This window comes from Bombina bombina, chromosome 2, assembly GCF_027579735.1.
Source record: "Bombina bombina isolate aBomBom1 chromosome 2, aBomBom1.pri, whole genome shotgun sequence".
NCBI classification, from domain to species: Eukaryota; Metazoa; Chordata; class Amphibia; order Anura; family Bombinatoridae; genus Bombina; species Bombina bombina.
Window position 1 is genome coordinate 846,965,109 of NC_069500.1, and position 17,516 is coordinate 846,982,624.

Sequence of the window (17,516 nt, forward strand, 5' to 3'; positions counted from 1 at the left end):
CCCTTACAGCATCTGCACGCTCTGTATTTCTCCTAACCCCAGAGCAATCGCGATTGCCTCTTAATTCAGGCAACCTGGATAATACCTCTGACAGGGTATTATTCATGATTGCAGCCATGTCCTGCAAGGTAATCGCTATGGGCGTCCCTGATGTAATTGGCGCCATATTAGCGTGCATCCCCTGAGCGGGAGGCGAAGGGTCTGACACGTGGGGAGAGTTAGTCGGCATAACTTCCCCCTCGTCAGAATCTTCTGGTGATATTTCTTTTATAGTTAAATACTGATCTTTACTGTTTAAGGTGAAATCAATACATTTAGTACACATTCTCCTATGGGGCTCCACCATGGCTTTCAAACATAATGAACAAGTAGTTTCCTCTGTGTCAGACATGTTTTAAACAGACTAGCAATGAGACTAACAAGCTTGGAAAACACTTTAAACAAGTTTACAAGCAATATAAAAAATGTTACTGCACCTTTAAGAAACACAAATTTTGTCAAAATTTGAAATAACAGTGAAAAAAGGCAGTTACACTAACGAAATTTTTACAGTGTATGTAACAAGTTAGCAGAGCATTGCACCCACTTGCATGATGATTAACCCCTTAATACCCAAAAAATAATAAAAGACAAAAACGTTTTTTGTTTTTTTTTGGGTTTTTTTTCAAACAGTCACAACAACTGCCACAGCTCTACTGTGGCTTTTTACCTCCCTCAAAAACGACTTTGAAGCCTTTTGAGCCCTCCAGAGATGTCCTGGATCATGCAGGAAGAAGCTGGATGTCTGTGTCTGTAATTTTTGCTGTGCAAAAAAATGGCAAAATAGGCCCCTCCCACTCATATTACAACAGTGGAAAGCCTAAGGAAACTGTTTCTAGGCAAAATTCAAGCCAGCCATGTGGAAAAAAACTAGGCCCCAATAAGTTTTATCACCAAATACATATAAAAACGATTAAACATGCCAGCAAACGTTTTATATTACATCTTTATAAGAGTATGCATCTCTATTAATAAGCCTGATACCAGTAGCTATCACTGCATTTAAGGCTTTACTTACATTAGTTCGGTATCAGCAGCATTTTCTAGCAAATTCCATCCCTAGAAAAATATTAACTGCACATACCTTATTGCAGGAAAACTTGCACGCCATTCCCTCTCTGAAGTTACCTCACTCCTCAGAATATGTGAGAACAGCCATGGATCTTAGTTACTTCTGCTAAGATCATAGAAAACGCAGGCAGATTCTTCTTCTAAATACTGCCTGAGATAAACAGTACACCCCGGCACCATTTAAAAATAACAAACTTTTGATTGAAGAATAAACTAAGTATAAAACACCACACTCCTCTTACGACCTCCATCTTGGTTGAGGCTTGCAAGAGAATGACTGGGTATGAAAGTTAGCGGAGGAGCTATATAGCAGCTCTGCTGTGGGTGATCCTCTTGCAACTTCCTGTTGGGAAGGAGAATATCCCATAAGTAATGGATGATCCGTGGACTGGATACACTTAACAAGAGAAAGAGCTCCAAAGAGGGGGGATAGAGTGAGAGCAAAAGAGACTTAGAGAGACATTGGGAGAGAAAGATCAAAAGAGGGGAGATAGATAGATCAGAAGAGGGGAGACAGAGAGCAAAAGAGAGGGAGAGACAGCAAAAGAGAGGGGGAGGGAGAGCAAAAGAAAGGGGAGGGAGAGAGAGAGAGAGCAAAAGAGGGGAGATAGAGAGAGCAAAAGAGAGGGAGAGAGACAGCAAAAGAGAGGGGGGGAAAAGTGGAGAGAGACAGCAAAAGAGAGGGGGAGAGCGCATAAGAGGGAAGAGCATAATAGAGGGGAGGGAAGAGCATAAGAGAGGGGAGAGAAAGAGCATAAGAGAGGGGGGAAAGAGAGCAAAAGAGAGGGGGGAAAGAGAGCAAAAAAAGGGGAGAGAGAGAGCAAAAGAGGGAGGAGAGAGAGCAAAAGAGGGAGGATAGAGAGAGAAAAAGAGAGGGGGGAGAAAGAGAGCAAAAGAGGGGGGAGAGAGAGCAAAAGAGGGGAAGAGATAGAGCAAAAAAGAGGGGGAGAGGGAGAGAGAGCAAAAAAGAGGGGGGAGAGAGAGCAAAAAAGAGGGGGGAGAGAGAGCAAAAAAGAGGGGGGAGAGAGAGCAAAAAAGAGGGGGAGAGAGAGGGAGAGCAAAAAAGAGGGAAGAGAGAGAGAGCAAAAAAAAGGGGGGAGAGAGAGAGAGCAAAAAAGAGGGGGGAGAGGGAGAGAGCAAAAAAAGAGGGGGGAGAGAGAGAGAGAGAGCAAAAAAAGAGGGGGGAGAGAGAGAGAGCAAAAAAGAGGGCGGAGAGAGAGAGAGAGCAAAAAAAGAGGGGGGGGGAGAGAGAGAGCGCAAAAGAGGGGGGATAGAGAAAGCAAAAGAGGGGGGATAGAAAGAGCAAAAGAGAGGGAGAGACAGCAAAAGAGGAGGGAGAGAGACAGCAAAAGAGGAGGGAGAGAGACAGCAAAAGATAAGGGGAGAGAGAATGCAAAAGAGGAGGGAGAGAGAATGCAAAAGAGGAGGGAGAGAGACAGCAAAAGAGAAGGGGAGAGAGAGCAAAAGAGAGGGGGGAGAGAGAGAGAGCAAAAGAGAGGGGGGGAGAGAGAGAGAGCAAAAGAGATGGGGGAGAGAGCAAAAGAGATGGGGGAGAGAGCAAAAGAGAGGTGAGAGAGAGAGAGCAAAAGAGAAGGGGTGAGAAAGAGCAAAAGAGAAGGGGTGAGAAAGAGCAAAAGAGAAGGGGTGAGAGAGAGCAAAAGAGAAGGGGTGAGAGAGAGGGGAGAGAAAGAGAGAGAACAAAAGAGAGGGGGAGAACGCAAAGAGAGGAGGAGAGAGAGCGCAAAAGAGGGAGGAAAAGAGAGGGGAGAGAGAGAACAAAAGAGAGGGGGAGAGAGCAGAAAAGAGGGGGGATAGAGAGAGAGCAAGGGATGGAACTGCTGTACTGCAAAAATTGGCCCGTGTACACGGGCTTTAGGACTAGTATATAAATAAATAAAATGTGTGAGTTTGTGTGCATATACTGTATGTGTGGACTATACTAATACCACAGATACATTTATGATATATATGTGTGTGCATGTGTGTGTAGTAATGCATGGTAACTAACACCAGCCTCTCACCATACCAGTGAGGGGGGCCCTTCATGGATTCTTGCACCGGGGGGTCCTGGGGTTTCTAGTTATGCCTCTGTGTAGTTGGTCTGTGAGTTCTGTGGTTGTGCATGTATGTGATTGTAAATAGTGGACAATTATGGTAGTTGCTTCTAAAAGGAGTAACTGCCAAATGTACCCTTGATACTGGTGTAGTCTAATATCGGCAAAAAACACTACAACTGTGGTTTTACCTCAGAAAAAAACCACCGGTAACTAAAAAGATAGTTAGTAGAACATGGGGATATATATTTGGTTAGTAGTGCGACTTGAGTGAATCTGGATCAGATAAACTAAGTCTGAATATTGCCTAGTGATGTGGTAATTTACAAATAAAACTATGTTTGAATATGAGGAAAATCAATAAATAATAAAACTATATCAATTATTGGAAGTGTAATAATTTCATTTAGTACTATAAAAGACAAATATCTGCTTTGGAGTACAAATATACGAATTTATTATAAATAGACATACATTTCATTAGGACATTAAAAGATTGTGTTAGTTTAATTAAACCGGATCCGGTGTTAAAATGATTGTAAAAACAGTTGAATATATCTTTTCAAAAAATACTAATGTTGCGTTCTTAGAAATATATATGTTGCTTTTTCTAGCTATTTAGAGCGCAAACGAGACTATTAGTTGATATGAGAGATATTGCATAAAATAAGTATATTTATACAATAAAATTTAAAAAACAAATTCACATTCGCCCGGGACTTATTGTTTAAAATTAAACGGTACCTTTGAGAGTAGAAAAAATTTGATCAGGTCTGTGCACTATACCGGTATAGTTTTTCTGTAAATCGTGTCCTTTGAATTAAACTTATTGATCCTGGTAACCCACCAGGGGGTCTCTTGAGATAGTATCCAAAGTCTAAATAAAGCAACAGATTGTTACTTTAATTTGTAATCCTTTTTTTGTTGAAGTGTGAAGGTTCTGATCTTCTTTATCCTTTGTTGAAGGAACCCACCAGGGGGTCTTTTACGATCCTTAAGTTGTATTTTTAAAAGATGTAATATTCTTCTTCTTACAAATTTCTTAGCTAGATGTTGTCCAACTTTGTTCTCTTTTCACCTTTGTTGAGCGGTAAGTGAGAGAAATATTGACAAATATCCCAAGATTGGGTGTTTTGCACTCTTGATTTTTGTTGGTTTCTCTATATGTTAGTTTAGCGGAACCATGAAGAAGGGGGGTACTTGGAGGATTAACACTTAGCAGAAGCACAACAAAGTAAATATCAACCAATAGGAAAATGGACTGGGGGTTTAAATAAAACCGCCAAACTGAAATGGAGCATTATGTATGAAAAAGGCTGCAGGTGACAGCCGAAACGCGTCCAAACGTAATGCTCCAAAGACCCAGGATCATCATTTCAGATTGTTTATCTAGCTTGATTCATCTGAACAAGAAAACATCCAGTAGCTCTACACTAAAAGACTTAGAACTACAACCGGAACAAAAAATACGAAAGGTACAAAGAAAGAGGACCGTTAACCAGGAGAGAGCTGAGAACAAAGTCAGACTTCTGCTAAGTGTTAATCCTCCAAGTACCCCCCTTCTTCATGGTTCCGCTAAACTAACTAAACTTTTCTCTTTCCCCCTCCTACTGAATATGACTAATTGTGAACAAAGAGAGAGAACACACATTAGACAATTTGGCTAAGTAATACTGGGATACAATTCTCTCTAATTATTTATTTACTTAGCAGTTGCACAAATTGGGTTTGTGGTAGCTAGAGTTGCCCTGCATTATTATTTGTACTGTTTTGTTGTAAAATATATGTATATATACATGTAAATATTAATCTTATTACAACACAATATATATATATTCCTAATAAATTCTTTAGAAATAATGTAGACCCTTTATAGTGTTTATTTTACTTAGTTATAGTGGGGGTTTTTTTTCCGTATAATTATATTTAGTTAGTATTAAAATAAAAATTACCATTAACACCCACAACAACACCTCTCAGACTTGTGATATGCAAGTTCTGCATAAAGACAGTAGCAGTTTTCTTAGGCCTAGATTTGGAGTTTTGTCGGTAAAGACCCGCGTAGCTAACGCCGGCTTTTTTCTGGCCGCACCATAAAAATAACTCTGGTATTGAGAGTCCACATAAAGGCTGCGTTAGGCTCCAAAAAAGGAGCGTAGAGCATTTTTAACGCAGCTTCAACTCTCGATACCAGAGTTGCTTACGCAAGCGGCCAGCCTCAAAAACGTGCTCGTGCACGATTCCCCCATAGGAAACAATGGGGCTGTTTGAGCTGAAAAAAAAAAACACCTGCAAAAAAGCCACGTTCAGCTCCTAACGCAGCCCCATTGTTTGCTATGCGGAAACACTTCCTACGTCTGCACCTAACACTCTAACATGTACCCCGAGTCTAAACACCCCTAACCTTACACTTATTAACCCCTAATCTGCCGCCCCCGCTATCGCTGACCCCTGCATATTATTATTAACCCCTAATCTGCCGCTCCGTAAACCGCTGCTACTTACATTATCCCTATGTACCCCTAATCTGCTGCCCCTAACACCGCCGACCCCTATATTATATTTATTAACCCCTAATCTGCCCCCCACAACGTCGCCTCCACCTGCCTACACTTATTAACCCCTAATCTGCCGACTGGACCTGAGCGCTACTATAATAAAGTTATTAACCCCTAATCCGCCTCACTAACCCTATAATAAATAGTATTAACCCCTAATCTGCCCTCCCTAACATCGCCAATACCTAACTTCAATTATTAACCCCTAATCTGCCGACTGGAGCTCACCGCTATTCTAATAAATGTATTAACCCCTAAAGCTAAGTCTAACCCTAACACTAACACCCCCCTAAATTAAATATAATTTACATCTAACGAAATTAATTATCTCTTATTAAATAAATTCCTATTTAAAGCTAAATACTTACCTGTAAAATAAATCCTAATATAGCTACAATATAAATTATAATTATATTATAGCTATTTTAGGCTTAATATTTATTTGACAGGCAACTTTGTAATTATTTTAACCAGGTACAATAGCTATTAAATAGTTAAGAACTATTTAATAGCTACCTAGTTAAAATAATTACAAAATTACCTGTAAAATAAATCCTAACCTAAGTTACAATTAAACCTAACACAATAATATCATTAAATTAATTAAATAAAATACCTACAATTACCTACAATTAAACCTAACACTACACTATCAATAAATACATTAAATACAATTCCTACAAATAACTACAATGAAATAAACTAACTAAAGTACAAAAAATAAAAAAGAACTAAGTTACAAAAAACAAAAAAATAAAAAAATATTTACAAACATAAGAAAAATATTACAACAATTTTAAACTAATTATTTTATTAGGGGGCTTAGAGTAGGTGTAATTAGTTTAAAATTGTTGTAATATTTTTCTTATGTTTGTAAATATTTTTTTATTTTTTGTAACTTTCTTTTTTATTTTTTGTACTTTAGTTAGTTTATTTCATTGTAGTTATTTGTAGGAATTGTATTTAATTTATTTATTGATAGCGTAGTGTTAGGTTTAATTGTAGGTAATTGTAGGTATTTTATTTAATTAATTTATTGATAGTGTAGTGTTAGGTTTAATTGTAACTTAGGTTAGGATTTATTTTACAGGTAATTTTGTAATTATTTTAACTAGGTAGCTATTAAATAGTTCTTAACTATTTAATAGCTATTGTACCTGGTTAAAATAATTACAAAGTTACCTGTAAAATAAATATTAATCCTAAAATAGCTACAATGTAATTATAATTTATATTGTAGCTATATTAAGATTTATTTTACAGGTAAGTATTTATCTTTAAATAGGAATAATTTATTTAATAAGAGTTAATTAATTTCGTTAGATTAAAATTATATTTAACTTAGGGGGGTGTTAGTGTTAGGGTAAGACTTAGCTTTAGGGGTTAATACATTTATTAGAATAGCGGTGAGCTCCGGTCGGCAGATTAGGGGTTAATAAGTGTAGGCAGGTGGAGGCGACGTTGTGGGGGGCAGATTAGGGGTTAATAAATATAATATAGGGGTCGGCGGTGTTAGGGGCAGCAGATTAGGGGTACATAAGGATAACGAAGGTGGCGGCGCTTTGCGGTCGGCAGATTAGGGGTTAATAAGAGTAGGTAGGTGGAGGCGATGTTGTGGGGGGCAAGTTAGGGGTTAATAAATATAATACAGGGGTCGGCGGTGTTAGGGGCAGCAGATTAGGGGTACATAAGTATAACGTAGGTGGCGGTCGGCAGATTAGGGGTTAAAAAATTTTAATCGAGTGGCGGCGATGTGGGGGGACCTCGGTTTAGGGGTACATAGGTAGTTTATGGGTGTTAGTGTACTTTAGAGCACAGTAGTTAAGAGCTTTATAAACCGGCGTTAGCCCAGAAAGCTCTTAACTACTGACTTTTTTCCTGCGGCTGGAGTTTTGTAGTTAGATGTCTAACGCTCACTTCAGACACGACTCTAAATACCGGAGTTAGAAAGATCCCATTGAAAAGATAGGATACGCAATTTACGTAAGGGGATCTGCGGTATGGAAAAGTCGCGGCTGAAAAGTGAGCGTTAGATCCTATTTTGAGTGACTCCAAATACCGGAGGTAGCCTAAAACCAGCGTTAGGAGCCTCTAACGCTGGTTTTCACGGCTAACGCCAAACTCCAAATCTAGGCCACAGTCTTGGATTACAGAATTGCATGCTTATTTCTAATCCAGGCCAAATCCTATATTATATCAGTGACTGTCAGCAATCTATTTGGCTTGACATGGGATTTCTGAACCTACAAATTTGGGAATGTGTACAGTAAAATTTTACTTGCAGTACTGTACACATACTGTACACATTTGTAATTTTTTTTTAGGTTCAGAAATCTTATAACAGGTCAAACAGATTGTTTTCTGACAGTCTTCAGATACAGCTACACAAACGTATTCCTTCCTAGTTATGAATAGTTAAACAACTTTGCTTTATATTTTTTATTATTTATTTTGCCAAATTTCTGATGTAATATAGCACTGAAAGTTGAGCAATTTCATGGAATGCAGCTTGCCGACTCCTCAAGGCTAGGGGGCCTATTTTTTTTAATGTGCAAGTGGACATGATACAATGTAGTGTATCATGTCCGCTGCACATTGATAAATGCTGACACTTCTTGTGAACTGCTGGTGCAATGCTGCCCCCTGCAGATTCGCGGCCAAGGGAGTGTCAATCAACCCGATCCTATTCGATAGGCTGATTGCCTTTTATAGTGCCATTGTTTACTTTGTGTCTGGAGATATATATGTAAGTGTTTATATGTGTATAAATACATATTAACATATAAATATATATGTATATAAGAATATGCATATATATTTACAGGAAACACACAGTTCCCATAGGCTACAATGTAAAGGCACTTTTGAGTGCTGTTTTTTTTTCTAACACCCCACAACAGCCAATTTTAACCCCTAGAAACTGCTCCGTGCAGAATTGTTTTATGAAAAAAAATAAAAAGCTATTTTTTTATAAAAAAATAAAAGACCCTTTATTTTTGGGGTATATGGGGCACTTTTAGAAAATTAAACAGAGATCTGATGTTAATTTCCTGAGCAATAATTGCCATGAGCTCAGGGTAGCAATAACCAGCCGCTTGTAATGGATGATTATTTATCGTGCCTGTAAACAGGCAAATTTGCGTGTTTATGGGCATGCAATAAATGAGTACCCCACTTGTAATCTAGCCCTTAATGTGTTCAGTTAGCACCCAGTAGTGCATTGCTGCATATCCTTTAATAAAGGATACCAAGAGAATGAAGCTAATTTAATAATTGCAGTAAATTGGACCTGCAATTTAATAGTCAATTTAAGCTGACTCTGTTGGGCATACATCTGTTTCTTGGGTGTGTCATTGCCAGTGCCTCACCAGCCTCTGACCTCACAGCACGTCACTGACAATCCTCCATAACATATAGGAGATATGTCCCGCCACTAGGAGGAAGTCAAGAACCCATATCAGAGCTTAAAATCCCTCCAACTCTCCTTAGTTTAACATATAGCAGAGTAGAGAATAGGAAACATTAGGTAGAAAAGACAAAGCAGTGTCTGTAGAGGTGTCATTAGAACTGTCACCCAAAAATTGAAACGGATGGGCCTGTAGACCATCATCATTTTGAAATAAAATAATCAGGTAAGCATCATTTTTTTAAAAAAAAATAATGATGGTCCACAGTCCTCCATAACATATAGAATTAATACCCAAGCAGATGGTACAGCAAGGCTGCAGCATGAAGGAGATTACTGCCAAAAGCTGCATGCAAAAAAGCGAAACCTCTAAGCGATAAAATCTGAAAAGAGTATGCAGAGAAGACAACGTTGCAGTTTTGCGAATCTTCTCCAAAGATGCATAATCATTTAAAAACCTTGTAGAAAGAGCTGTACTACACTTAGGAGGCAACTTACCTAAGTAAGCCTTGGGAATCACTTCTTTGAGCCAAGAGGCCAACACTACCTTAGTAGCTTTCTGCCCTTTACGAGTCCCAGAGTAGTGAAAAAACAAACTAGAAGTTTGTCTGAAATCTTTAGCAGCTTGGAGAGAGAATTTCAAAGTGCTGACAACATCAAGATTATATAATAGCCCCTTCTTAGAATTAGCAGTAGCTGAACACAATGGGCTTGATTTATCAAGCTAGGGCAGACAGGGGCATTCATATGCACCCCTGTCCACCCCAACTTGCCTCGGGTGGGCAGCAATCCACTTCCGTAATTAAGCATTGCACAAGAGTGCTATTTTGCACTCTTGTGTTAACCCGCCCCCTGCCTGCACACAGCCAGTCACGCAGGGGCAGAAGCTGTCACCTAAGAGGAGGAGAAGTGGCTAGGAAGCGGTCTGATAACTGCTGCTTGATAAATACTGACTGCAGGTTCTCTTGTGAGAACCTGTAATTGTAGCTGGGTGAATGGCTTGATAAATCAAGCCCAATGGAGGAACAACATTTTCTTGATTGGTATTTTCTGTAGAAACTACCTTAGGAAGAAAATCATATTTAGTACAAAGCATAGCCTTCTCGTTGGGAATATTTAGAAATGGAAAATCACAAGACACGGTTGAAAACTCAAAAACTTTCCATGCTGAAGAGATTGCTAATAGTAAGAGTACTTTCCAAGTTAATAAATGGATATCAATGGAATACATTGGTAGAAGAAACTTGTAATACAGAGAGAACTAGATTCAGAATCCAGGGTGGAGAAATAGGTTTCTCAACTGGCCTAATTCTTACTAAAAACTGGACAAAAGTCTAACCTCAGGAAGTTTAGCCAACTTCCTATGAAAAAGAACAGATAAAGCAGAAACTTGACCTTTTAGAAAATTAGTGGACAAACCCTTGTCAAGGCCATCCTTTGAAACCTGAAGGACTCTAGGAATCCGAAAGGAATACCAAGAAAACCTGCTGGAAGGACACCACTCAAAATATGCCTTCCAAATCTTGTGATAAATTTTTTGTGTCAGAGGCTTTCCGGCCTGCTTCAAAGTTTCAATGACCAAATAGAAAAAAACCTCTATGTCTCAAAACTAGGCATTCACACTCCATGCCAAATAATTTAGAGATTTGAGATCCTGAGGGAAAAGAAGACCTTAAGACAATAGGTTTTATCTCAGAGGAAGAAGTTGTCATGCTGCCACGCAGCATTGCTCTGAGCTGTTGCCAGGGATGCTGCGGTACCACTGACCGTGCGACGATGACGCCATCGTCATACATCTCCTACTTCCTGATGCTGGTCCTGGAGCTGTGGCATGAATCCTGCACCTACGTAAGTCTCTCATTTTACTGTTACCCCTGCTCAAGTATAGGTATTACTTAGCGTTCTCCTGGGTGTTATTACTGTCTGCTGGATTGATACATTGCTGCTGAACTCTGCTTGTCTGACCACTCTGCCTGTTTACCCCTAAACTGCTGGATTGATTTACTGCTGCTGAACTCTGCTTGTCTGACCACTCTGCCTGTTTACCCCTAATCTGCTGGATTGATTTACTATTGCTGAACACTGCCTGTCAGACTACTCTGCTTGTTTAACCCCTATTGCTCTGGATTGCCTCTTTGTTGCCAAACCCTGCCTGACCATCCTAGTGGTTTTACACCTCTGGACCGCTTTACCATTGCCAAACCCTGCCTGCCTGACCATCCTAGTGGTTGACCTCTGGACTGCTTTACCGTTGCCAAACCCTGCCTGCCTGACCATCCTAGTGGTTTACCTCTGGGCTGCTTTACCGTTGCTAAACCCTGCCTGCTCGACCTTTCTAGTGGTTTAACCCTGAACTGCCTTTCCTGCCTGTTGCCGCTGAAGACCATCCTGCCTGTGGTGAGTGCCGCTTACCTCATCTTGTTAGCTTTCTCTGCTCTGGGATATTCCCTACCATTCCGGCTCGACGCCGGGATAAGAAGACTACTGGCCGAGTTCAGTCTGATAGTGGAATATCCCACAAGCATTACAGAAGTCATGAAAAGCAAGAGGACATCTGCACTACATACGCATACAAAGACCTGCGGAGCCAGGCTGAAGCAAATAATTTTACTGACATTGACTCCTGTTTGAACCGAGTAATGACTCTTGAAAGAATAACAAACAAACAAAGTAAACAGGTATGCTAGCTGAAACTCCCATGGACATATCAAGGTGTTTATTATGTGAGCCAATAGCTTGGAAGTGTGTGATTTAAGTGAGAGGCCATCAGATTTATGTCCTCTAAGACCCATTTGATAACTGAGCAATTGAAAATGTCTTAATGGAGAGACCACTCTTTTGGATGGACTGTTTGACTGCTGAGATGATCCACCTCCCAGTTGTTCACACCTTGTATGTGAATTGCCAATAGGGAGCAATGATTCCCCTCTGCCTAAGTCAGAGTTTTAGAGACTTCCTTCATGGCCAGTGGACCGTGGTTACCCCCTTTATGATTTATGTAGGTCACCACCAAGATTTTGTCCGACTGGAAATAGATACACTTTTCCTCCTTTAATAGTGGCCAGGGCTGAAGAGCCCAAAGATTGTTGACAGAGAAATCCAAAGCAATCTGTTGTTCCAAATGTAGATAATTATTTGGCCACTGAGGCAGGCATCTGAAGCAGCTACCATAAGATCCACTGCCTCCATGCACTGAGCTACCAATGGAATGTAGATATTTGTAGGGAGAGACACTCCCTCTGAATCTTTATATTGCAAAGTTCCATCAAGAACTAGATGCATAAGTATTGAGTCTTTTATGACTCCTATAAATGCTACCATCATAGCAGGATAAGGAACTTTTAGGTACATTGATACTACCACCATGATCTTGAAAGAAGCTTGTGAGTATGAGCAATAGCTAGTAACAGGAAAAAAGCTTGCATTTGTATGTCATTCAGATACAGAGCAATTGAAATTTCCTGAATTCTGATCACTGGCAAGATTGAATCCAACGCAAACTGGCAGGGATCGCTATGTATAAGGATGTGCATATATACAGTAAATCCTTGAGGTCTATAATAGCCATAAACTGACCCTTTGGATTAAAAAGTGAGGAATGATCCCATTACACAAGTGGAAACACAGACCAATATGTTTAGGGATGCTAAATCCTGGATAGGACTGTAAATACCTTTGGACAATGAAGAGATGTGGGTAAAGACTCTTGTCCTGAGGTTACACAGGTAGTGGGATTAATTATTCCCCTCTCCTCCAAATCCTTTTATAAAAGTTGCTCCCTCTGAAGGATTTTTGGCAACATGAAATATGACCACTCTCTAATAAGGAAAACTCTGCTTCAAAGAGAATAAAACTCTTGATCTCTTGAAGGGCAACGAGAATTAGTCTGGATATCCGAACTATCTTTCCTAATGGATCCTAAAATGTATAAACTTATACATACATTTATACAAAGCTTAATAGATCTGTACACAGCATAAGTATTAGATGCAGTATACTTGTACATACTAACAGGGGCATAAAACAATTTTTTTTAATTTTTTTTTATGATTTATGATTTAGAACATACAATTTTAAACAACATTCCAATTTACTTCTGCTATCAAATGTTCTTTGTTTTCTTGTTATCCTTTGTTGAAAAGCTGTGGTGTAAGCTAAAGAGTGTGCACGTGTCTGCAGCTCTATATGGCAGCAGTTTTGCAGCAATGTTATACATTAGCAGGAGCACTAGATGGCTTCATGTAGTGCTTCAGGCATGTGCACGCTACCTTCCTAGGTATCCCTTTAACAAAGAATAACATGAGGACAAAGCAAATTTTATAATAGGTGTAAATTGGAAACTGTTTAAAAATTGTATTCTGTATTTGAATAATGAAAGAAATGTTTTGGGTTTAATGTCCCTTTAAGGATATGCACATATTTCATCTGTCATGTGGCCTTATTGACTAAAGAAGCAGCACATATAGACCTAGAGGTACACAGTAGATACTAGTATAAACATGTCCAGAATAAGCATAGACTGCGTATACTTACAAATTAAATACACTGTGTACATTGAAAATGAAAATATTCATGATTAATGTTCAGTGTCTGCTTGATAAACATATGTTCCTGCATATAAATCAATGATACAATGAATAAAAGAGATATCATGATTAATGTTCAGTATCAGCATGATATAACCTTTGTGCATTGATATAAATTACACATAACATAGGTATAAAAGAGATCAATAGATTTTATATCTAAACGATTTCCACTGTTGTTCTAAAATACAGATAAACGACATTTGGAATTAAACATGTAAAGTACAACACAAGAAAGGCGTATACCTAGAGGAGAATATACTATAAAGTTGTGTACAAAAATAGCATAGCACATATACACCTAGATTACAAGTTTTGCGTTGCGGCTTGTAACGCTGAAAATATGGCATTTTTAGCGTTAAAATAGCACGGCAGCTATTACAAGTGTTGTCGGTATAACTGTACTGCACACCTTTTAGCTTGTACCACAACGTCAGTCCCGCACACGTTTTTCATGGGATTCCCATAGCGCCGGTATTACGAGTTTTGTGGTGAGGCTAAAAAGTGAACGTATTGACAAGATCTGTACCGCTATCTAAAGTCAGTAGTTATGAGTCTTATGCTACAAAGCTATAGCATAAAACTCATAACTAAATTGCTACAAAGTACACAAAACACCCATAAACTACCTAATAACCCCTAAACCGAGGCCCTCCCGCATCGCAAACACTATAATAAATGTATTAACCCCTATTCTGCCGCCCACCGCTCCCCGACATCGTCGCCACTATAATAAACATATTAACCTCTAAACTGCCACCCTCCCGCATTGCAAACACTATTTAAATATTATTAACCCCTAATCTGCCGTCCGCCCACACCGCCGCTATAATAAACCTATTAACCCCTAAACTGCAAGCTCCCCACAACGAAATATACTAAAATAAACTATTAACCCCTAAACCGAAAGCCCCCCACAACGAAATAAACTCATTTAAACTAGTAACCCCTCAAATCTAACGACCCCCTAACTAATTAAAATTACAATTTCCCTAGCTTAAAATCAATTAAAACTTACCTGTCAAATAAAAAATAAAAAAATTAAACTAACAATTAAACTATTATAATTATTAAACTATAATTAAAAACTATAATTAAACTAACTACCAATTAAATCAAACTAAACTACCAATAAAAAATCCTAACACTACTTACAAAAAATAAAAAATCAACTAAATTACAAAAAACAAACACTAAATTACAAAAAATAACAAATTATTAAAAATAAAAAAATTACACCTAATCTAATAGCCCTATCAAAATAAAAAAGCCCCCACAAAATAAAAATAAACTACCAATTGCCCTTAAAAGGGCCTTTTGGGGGCATTACCCCAAAGATATCAGCTCTTTACCTTTAAAAAAAATACAAACACCCCAAACAGTAAAACCCACCACCCAACCAACCCCCCAAATAAAAAAACTACCTAAAAAACCTAAGCTACTCATTGCCCTGAAAAGGGCATTTGTATGGACATTGCCCTAAAAAGGGCATTCAGCTCATTTACTACCCAGACCCTAAACTAAAAAATAAAAACCACCCAATAAACCCTTAAAAAAGTCTAACACTAACCCCCTGACGATCCACTTACAGTTTTTAAAGTCTCGATTGAACGATCTTCATCCAGCCGGTGAAGTCATCATCCATGCGGCAAGAAGTCTTCATCCAGGCGGCCTCTTCTATCTTCATCCAGCCGGCAAGAAGTCTTCATCCAGGTAGCCTCTTCAATATTCATCCAGCCGGCGAGGAGCGGGTCCATTCTGAAGACATCCAGCGCGGAGCATCCTCTTCATACGGTCGCCGCCGTACACTGAATCTTCAATGCAAGGGACGCGATTCAAGATGGCGTTCCTTGCAATTCTATTGGCTGAAAAATTTGAATCAGCCAATAGGATTTAAGCAGCTTTCATTCTATTGGCTAATTTGAATTAGCCAATAAAATGAGAGCTGCTAAAATCCTATTAGCTGATTGGGTTGTATTTTTTATTTTAGGGTCTGGGCAGTAAAAGAGCTAAATTCCATTTTAAGGGCAATGCCCATACAAATGCCCTTTTCAGGGCAATGGGGAGCTTAGGTTATTTTAGATAGTTTTTTTATTTGGGGGGGTTGGTTGGGTGGTGGGTTTTACTGTTGGGGTGGGTGTTTGTATTTTTTTTTACAGGTAAAAGAGCTGATATCTTTGGGGCAATGCCCCACAAAAGGCCCCTTTAAGGGCCATTAGTATTTTATTCTAGATTAGATTTTGTATTTTGGGTATTTTTTTTTTTTTAATATGGGTATTAGAATAGGAATAATTTTTTTTATTTTTGATAATTTCTTTGTTATTTTGTGTAATGTATATTTTTATGGTGTGTTTGTATGTGTTTTGGAGTAAAAGAGCTGTTTATCTCAGGGCAACGTCCTACAAAAAGCCCTTTAAAGGGCCCTTGGTAGTTTGGGGGGTAGGGGTTTGTATATTTGTATAGTGTTCGGGGGTGTTTGTATTTTTTTGGGGAGTAAAAGAGCTGTTTATCTCAGGGCAATGCCCTACAAAAGGCCCTTTTAAGGGCCCTTGGTAGTTTTTGTATTTTGGGGTGTTTTTTTTAAGGGTATTAGAGTAGAATTAATCTTTATTTTTTTGGATAATTTTTGTAATGATAGGATTTTTTATTTTTTCTAATGGAATGTTTTTGTTTTTTTTATAATAGTAGGTTTTAGTGTAAGGCAGGTTAGGTTTTATTTGACAAATAAGTTTGTATTTATTTTAACTAGGTAGTTAGTAAATAGTTAAGAACTATTTACTAACTAGTTATCTAGTTAAAATAAATACAAACTTACCTGTGAAATAAAAATAAAACCTAAGATAGCTACAATATAACTATTAGTTATATTGTAGCTAGCTTAGGTTTTATTTCACAGGTATTTAGTTTTAACTATGTATTATTTAGTTACTAATTGTAAATTTAATTTAGATCTAATTTAATTATGTTAAAGTTAGGTGGGGGTTAGGTTTAGGTGTTAATATATTTTAATTTAGTTTGTTGCAATGTAGGGGGGTTGTGGTTTAGGGGTTAATAGGTGTATTTAGTTAATAATTGTAAATTTAATTTAGCTATATTTTTATTATGTTAAAGTTAGGGGGTGTTAGGGCTACGTTAGGGTTAAGTTAGGGTTAGGGGTTAATATAGTTTAATTTAGCTTGTTGTGATGTGGGGGGCTGGTGGTTTAGGGGTTAATAAATGTAGCATAGTGGCAGCGATTTCGGGAGTGGCAGATTAGGGGTTAATAACTTTATTTAGGTAGCGGCGATATCGGGAGCGGCAGATTAGGGGTTAATAACTGTAGGCAGGGGTCAGCGATGTTGGGGGCAGCAGATTAGGGGTGTTTAGACTTGGGGTTTATGTCAGGATGTGAGGTTTAAACAGTATTTTTATTTCCCCATAGACATCAATGGGGCTGCATTACGGAACCTTTGTTTCCGCGATTGCAGGTGTTACACTTTTTTTTGCCGGCTCTCCCAATTGATGTCTATGGGCAAAGCATGCATGAGCACGTCAAACAAAGCGCTTGTTTTGGGAGCGGTATTGAGCTTAAAATCTCCATATCGCCTGCACAAGCAGTGTTTTTTTAAACTTGTAATAGCAGCGCTATAGGGAATTAAATAACAACAATTTTGTGGCGTTCTTTACTTTCCCTATAGCGCTCAAAACTCGTAATCTCTGTGTCTATGTCTTGCATATCTACAAAGACAGAAAGTTCTGCCTATGTTAAATCATTATGTGTGCTGCTGAACATACAATGAAAATAAGCACCTTCAAGCCATTT